General features: G+C 51.4%; 1 protein-coding gene and 1 pseudogene across 2 annotated transcripts in view; both read left to right on the top strand.

Moving 5' to 3' along the window:
* Positions 1 to 6,245, top strand: part of LOC149041000 (uncharacterized) — a 7,158-nt pseudogene extending 913 nt beyond the window's left edge. Inside the window, exons 2-5 of the transcript XR_016189185.1 lie at positions 1 to 545; positions 2,668 to 2,811; positions 2,846 to 5,423; positions 5,507 to 6,245. The exon at positions 1 to 545 is cut by the window's left edge and continues 786 nt beyond it. The product of XR_016189185.1 is annotated as an uncharacterized LOC149041000 (transcript). The remainder of the gene's footprint in view (positions 546 to 2,667; positions 2,812 to 2,845; positions 5,424 to 5,506) is intronic.
* The window catches only part of LOC149040998 (YEATS domain-containing protein 4-like), a 65,973-nt gene that overhangs the window by 47,259 nt on the left and 12,402 nt on the right, over positions 1 to 6,312 (top strand). The gene's annotated exons all lie outside the window — the stretch shown is intronic.

Raw genomic sequence — 6,312 nt, 5'->3', positions numbered from 1 at the left:
AGCTGTCTCTTCCTTCGCGAAGCAAAGGAAATCGCCACCAAACCCCGTCCCAACTCTCTCTCAAGCGGATCGGGCAAAGGAAGCGACATGCCCTGGCTGTCACATCGCCTTTAAGGTCTTCACGGAAGGGGCCCGAGGTTGGAAAGAGAAACCCCACCAAATGTGCATCGAATGCCACAGGGCCAATCGCCGTAAGAAATGTCACCAACGACCCCAGGGATCTACGCCACAGAAACCGAACCGATCTCACAAATAGCAGCATTCCAGACCAAGGGTGACCAATTGCCCCGAACCCCCCGCAGACGTCGCCACAACCGGAAGACGACCACACATGTCACCATCACCACACCATCAGCAGCGCGACTAGATCATCACATCTTCTCTAAGGGGGAGTGGAAAAGGACTCGCTTACGAGATCACCCTAGGCTCCCAATCACCATATCCCTCTCCCGGCCAGGCAGGACCGGTAGTAGCGCCTACAACACCCCCTCAGACATCTATGCCGAAGTATCTGCAATAGCTGACACTGGCGCCCAATCGGACTTGTACCTTATTGGTACTTAATTTCGCGGGTCTTTAATTTCGCGTTTTTCGCGATTGTAAAAAAATCGCGAAATTAAAGACTCGCGAAAAAAGATCCTCGCGAAATTTAAACACGCGAAATTTAATACCCATACAAAAAAATCAAACTGTAGAAAAAAATGATTTATTCGTAATGGCAACAAAATTTACGGGATATTTATCAACAAAACGCAAAATATTAACTGGTTTCTACTCGTAAATTCCATTTTTGAATTTGTGAAATCGTTAAATGTTTTGCATGGAGAAGTTAAAGAACTTGTCATCGAAAAGAAAGCGAGGAAATTACAACCATTACTCTCCCGAATTGCGTGCACAAATCGGTAAATATGCTAGCGTAAACGGAAATCTAAGAGCCCTGAATCACTTTAAAGCACAGCTACCAAACCTTAAAGAGAGTACGGTAAGAACCTTCAAACAAGCATATCAGAAGAAACTGAAGGAAATGAAGAGACAAGGAATACAAGAAAGCGTGACTTCTATTCCACACGACACCCGAGGCCGCCCGCCGCTCCTTCTTGATCTTGACCAGAAACTGATATCACTTTTTAAGAGCATACGAAACAGAGGTGGTGTTGTTAATTTCAATGTTGTCAAAGCCTCAGCCTTGGCATTAATAAAGAGCAATCCTGCGAAAGACTTCAGGGGATTTGAGCCAACCTCGACCTGGGTGAAATCAATTTATCGACGGTGTAACTTCTCCAGGCCGGCTGGAACCACAACAAGACCCCCCGTTCCTTTAGGGATCTATGAAGAGTGCAAATTAACATTTTTAACTGACATCAAGAGTTGCATTGCAGTGCACAGTATTCCTCTGCAGCTTGTTCTTAACGCCGATCAGACACCTTCATCGTACGTCTCCGTTGGAAAAACGACAATGGCAGCCCGCAATTCCTCTTCTGTGCCAATTAAAGGTCTTACAGACAAAAGAAACATTTCTCTCACATTTGTTATCTCTTTAAACGGCGACTTCCTGCCTATGCAAATAATTTATCAAGGGAAGACCAAAGCAAGTCAACCGAGAGGCTTTGACTTTCCACGCGGGTTCGTAGTAACGCAGAATCCCAAACACTACTCGAACGAACTGGAAACTCTCAATCTACTCGACAACATCATTCAACCATACGTTGTCCTAAAGCGAAAAGAACTGAATTTGCCAGCCACACAGAAGGCATTGTTGATTTGGGACGTATTTAAAGGCCAGAAGACAGCCAAGGTTTTATCTAAACTGGCAGCAATGAACATTGAAGTGGTTAGTGTGCCAGCAAATATGACCCATTTCTTCCAACCCCTTGATTTGACTGTCAACAGAGAAGCAAAGAAGTTCATGAAAGACCAATTTACGGCTTGGTACTCGGCACAAATTCACACTCAACTGGATTCAGGGGTGGCTCTCGATGATGTTGATGTTGACATGCGCCTCTCGGTTTTAAAACCAATTCACGCAACATGGCTTGTGAGCATGTTTAATCATCTCTCTTCCTCTGAAGGCAGGATATCAATTGCCAAAGGATGGAAGAAGGCGGGCATCAGTGAAGTCATTGATGGGAAGGAACTTCCACCGGAAGATCCCTTTGAAGATTTGTAATGAACACCATCAGATGAAACATTTATTTAGTATCACATGAGCAAAATACCCAAAAGACATTAGATATAAACAAAAGCCATCGTAACGAATGATATTTAATGCATGCATTGTTATCGTTAAACTCGTATTAAACTCTAATAATAAGTTTTTCTTCAAGTACGAACAGCATTTCGCTTAGTGCCTTAAGTGCACAATATTTTGTTGGCCAAAAAACTTCCGTCACCTTATGAACGTTGCCGCGAACCACTGAAACAATGCGTTTTCACGTTGTAATACATTTATTTTTAACGTTAATTTTCAAATATGTACATGTGTTTTGTTGTGTTCCAGTTATCTAGAAACTTTAAACAGTTCAGACCTTTGGAAAAATAAAATAAAGTTGAGAACGCTTCAATCGCGAAATTTAATGCCCTTTTTTCATATTTGCCTATTGAAATCGCGTAAAATAAAACCCCGCGAAATATTGCCTCGCCAAAATCGCGAAATTAAGTACCAATAAGGTAGTCATTGTCCGACTTCATAGCCTGTGGTTTCTCTCGTGACGACCTCCACCCCATAAGCCTCAGCCTCTCAGCAGCCAACCGCTCGCCCATATCGATAGAGGGAGCGTTCTTTGCCAAACTTGCTACACAGTCCAGCAGCGGCGAGATTACGGCATGCCACAGAAACCGAACCGATCGAGATTACGGCATGCCACTCCATGGTTTATGTGAGCAGCTCCGTCAAGGACATGTACCTGTCTTACGACTCGCTACTCAACCTTGGACTTCTACCGCGCACTTTCCCATGCCTCGGCAACCCCACTGGTCCCCCACCTGATAGAGAGACCTCAACCACGCAGCCACACGCGTCCTGCGTATCACCCGACATCGACGCTATACGGGCCCTCAACGACGGCTGTCCAGGGCCCAAGGCTGTCCAGTAACCAACGCCGCCCACAACGCTACATGCTCATGTCCACAGCGCGGAGCAGCACCGCCACGTCCCTCCGAGTTGCCATTCCCCTGTAAGCCTGAGAACAACACGAAAATGAAAGCTTGGCTTCTCATCGAGCGCTACCATGTATGGAGGGCCCACCCATAGAGATACATGTTGACCCAGCGGCCACACCTAAGGCCTGCCACACACCGGCCAACATACCCCTCCACTGGCAGCAACGGGTGTACGGTGACCTCCTACGCGACGAAGCTCTTGGTGTCATCGAGCGTGTGCCATACGGCGAGCCGGTTACGTGGTGTCATAGGATGGTCATCACTCGAAAGCACGACGGCTCCCCCCGCCGCACAGTCGATATCTCGCCACTTAACAAATTCTGCCAACATGAGACCTTTGCCATGGAGTCACCCTTCCAACTTGCTCATCGCATTCCCAAGGACACTTGGAAGACCGTGACCGATGCCTGGAACGGCTATCACAGTGTTCCTCTGCGTGATTCTGACCGCCACCTGACCACCTTTATCACGCCATTCGGCCGCTGACGCTACACGAGGGCACCTCAAGGCTTCCTGTCATCAGGGGACGGATATAATCGCCGCTTTGATGCCGTCCTAGCCGAGTTTGAGCGCAAGGAACGTTGTGTCGACGACACAGTCCATTACGACACCGACCTCGAACAACACTGGTAGAGGACCATCGACTTCCTTACGCGTGTAGGCCAGGCGGGGATTGTGCTCAACCCTGACAAGTTCCAGTTCGCTGAGAGAAGCGTAGATTTCGCTGGATTTAGAGTATCTGATAGCACTATTGAACCCCTTCCTAAATACTTAGACGCCATAAAAGACTTCCCCTCCCCTACTAGCACCACCGACATCAGGAGTTGGTTTGGCCTCGTCAACCAGGTTTCCAACTACGCCCAGCTGCGCGACTCCACGGCCCCTTTCAAGCCGTTTCTCAGCCCCCGCTGCAAATTCTCGTGGTCCACCGAGCTCGAGTCAACATTTCAAGCGTCCAAGGAAGCCATCATTGAAGCTATCCGCAAGGGGGTGGAAATCTTCGACATACAGAGGCGCACCTGCCTCCGCCCTGACTGGTCCAAGCGTGGTATCGGTTACTTTCTCCTTCAGCAACACTGTAGTTGCCCCTCCGGTGTTCCAGACTGCTGCCCCGAGGGATGGAGAATCACACTGGCCGGTTCCGGCTTCTTGAACTCTGCAGAACAGCGCTACGCAGCTATTGAAGGAGAAGCCCTCGCCGTGGCCTGGGGCTTAGAGCAGACGCGCTACTTTACACAAGGTTGCGACAACCTCGTGATAGTCACCGATCACAAACCCCTTATCAAGATCTTCGGCGACCGCGCTCTGGATGAGATCACCAATTCGCGCCTGTTTCGCCTCAAACAGCGCACTCTCCCGTGGCGCTTCGAGATCAGACATCTACCTGGCACGAGTAATCACGCCGCCGACGCTACCTCAAGACACCCTTCCCAATCCTCTACAGAGAACACTGTCTCTCTTGGATCACCCAGCTTCCCTGACATCGCAGAGTTAGCGTTGATGAACACCATCCGCAACGACACCCAGGAGCTAGGCGCCATCTCCTGGTCTCTCCTCGCGACAGAGACAGCTGCAGATGTCTCTTTGGGCCCTCTCCAACGATCAGTCGAGCAAGGAAAACCGATTGCCAGCGACGACCCTACCCTGACAAGCCTTCGGCCCATCTGCGAGTCTCTCTACGCAGAAGAGGGCGTACTCCTCTACCAGGACCGTGTCGTCGTCCCCCCATCCCTACGCCACCGAGTCTTACAGAATCTCCACGAGGCCCATCAAGGGACCTCCTCAATGGAACAGCGAGCCCGCGCCATCGTCTACTGGCCGGGGATATCAAAGGACATCCGCGAAACTAGGGAGGGATGCGCAGACTGCAATCGAAACGCACCCTCACAGGCTGCCACCCCCCCTCTCCCATCTACACCACCATTATCCCCATTTGAAGCCGTCTTCGCAGACTTCTTCGACTACAGAGGCTGCCATTACCTGGTCGTAGGTGACCGCCTTTCCGGCTGGGTGGAAGTCCTAAGTCCAACAGCTGGGACCAACCTTGCCGGCTCAGCCGGCCTAGTTCGCCATCTCCGTTCCTTCTTCGCTACGTTGGGCGTCCCGGAGGAGATCTCAAGCGACGGTGGCCCAGAGTTCACCGCTAAGGGCACACAAGATTTCCTCCGCCTCTGGGGTGTACGACATCGCGTGTCCTTCGTCAGCTTCCCTCAATCGAATGGCCGGGCAGAAGTTGCCGTGAAAACAACCAAGCGCCTCCTGCTGTCTAATACAGGCCCGACGGGCAGCCTCGACCATGACCGCTTCTTACGTGCCATGTTACAACTTCGCAACACCCCGGACCCAGATTGCAACCTCTCCGCCCCCTAAGGGACTCGTTCTCGTTCGTCAACCGCCTTGAGAAGTTCTCGAACCCACATATCAGACCCCTTTGGCGTCGAGCATGGGCAGCTAAGGAGGAAGCTCTTCGCACACGTATCACCCGCACAACCGAGTCGCTGAAGGCCCGCTCCCGCCCCCTCCGCCCCCTGACCCTTGATGAGAGAGTCTTCTTGCAGAATCAACAAGGCCCAAACCCCACCAAATGGGACCGCTCAGGGGTAGTAGTGGAATCAGCTGGCCACGACCAATACCGTGTCAAGGTGGACGGCTCTGGGCGAATCACATTACGCAACCGCCGCTTCCTGCGAGCCTACACGCCAGCCACGCCCTCTATACGTTCAAAGCAGCCAACAGCTTCACAACTACCTACCAGCAGTGCTGACCAGTGCCCAAACCCCCCGCCATCTGTGCCAACACTACAGACTCCCCAGTTCACGCAGCCCACGGCGGCAACGCCCAACAACCCAAACGTGATCCAAGCCCCAGCACCACTGTCGCCCCCCACCCCAGCGAGACCGACACAGGTCGACAGTCCAAACCTCGACGTACAGTCCCGGGACCTCCAGCTACCAACAAGTCCCGATGAAGACTCCTCAATGCCCCCTACGCCACCCCCACTGCCGCCCGAACCGGTTCCACGCCCTCGTCGCATCTCAAGGCCACCCAAACGGTACGAACCTGAAACAGGAAAATGGGTCACTTGAGTCCTCCTCCCTACGCTTTAAATTGAACCGCTCTAGGTCCTCGGACTGGGGGGGGGGATGAAGGGAC

Source organism: Pocillopora damicornis, chromosome 8, assembly GCF_964200805.1.
Source record: "Pocillopora damicornis chromosome 8, jaPocDami1.2, whole genome shotgun sequence".
NCBI classification, from domain to species: domain Eukaryota; kingdom Metazoa; phylum Cnidaria; class Anthozoa; order Scleractinia; family Pocilloporidae; genus Pocillopora; species Pocillopora damicornis.
The sequence above is the reverse complement of the archived record's forward strand: the minus strand, read 5'-3'. Positions and strand labels throughout refer to the sequence as shown.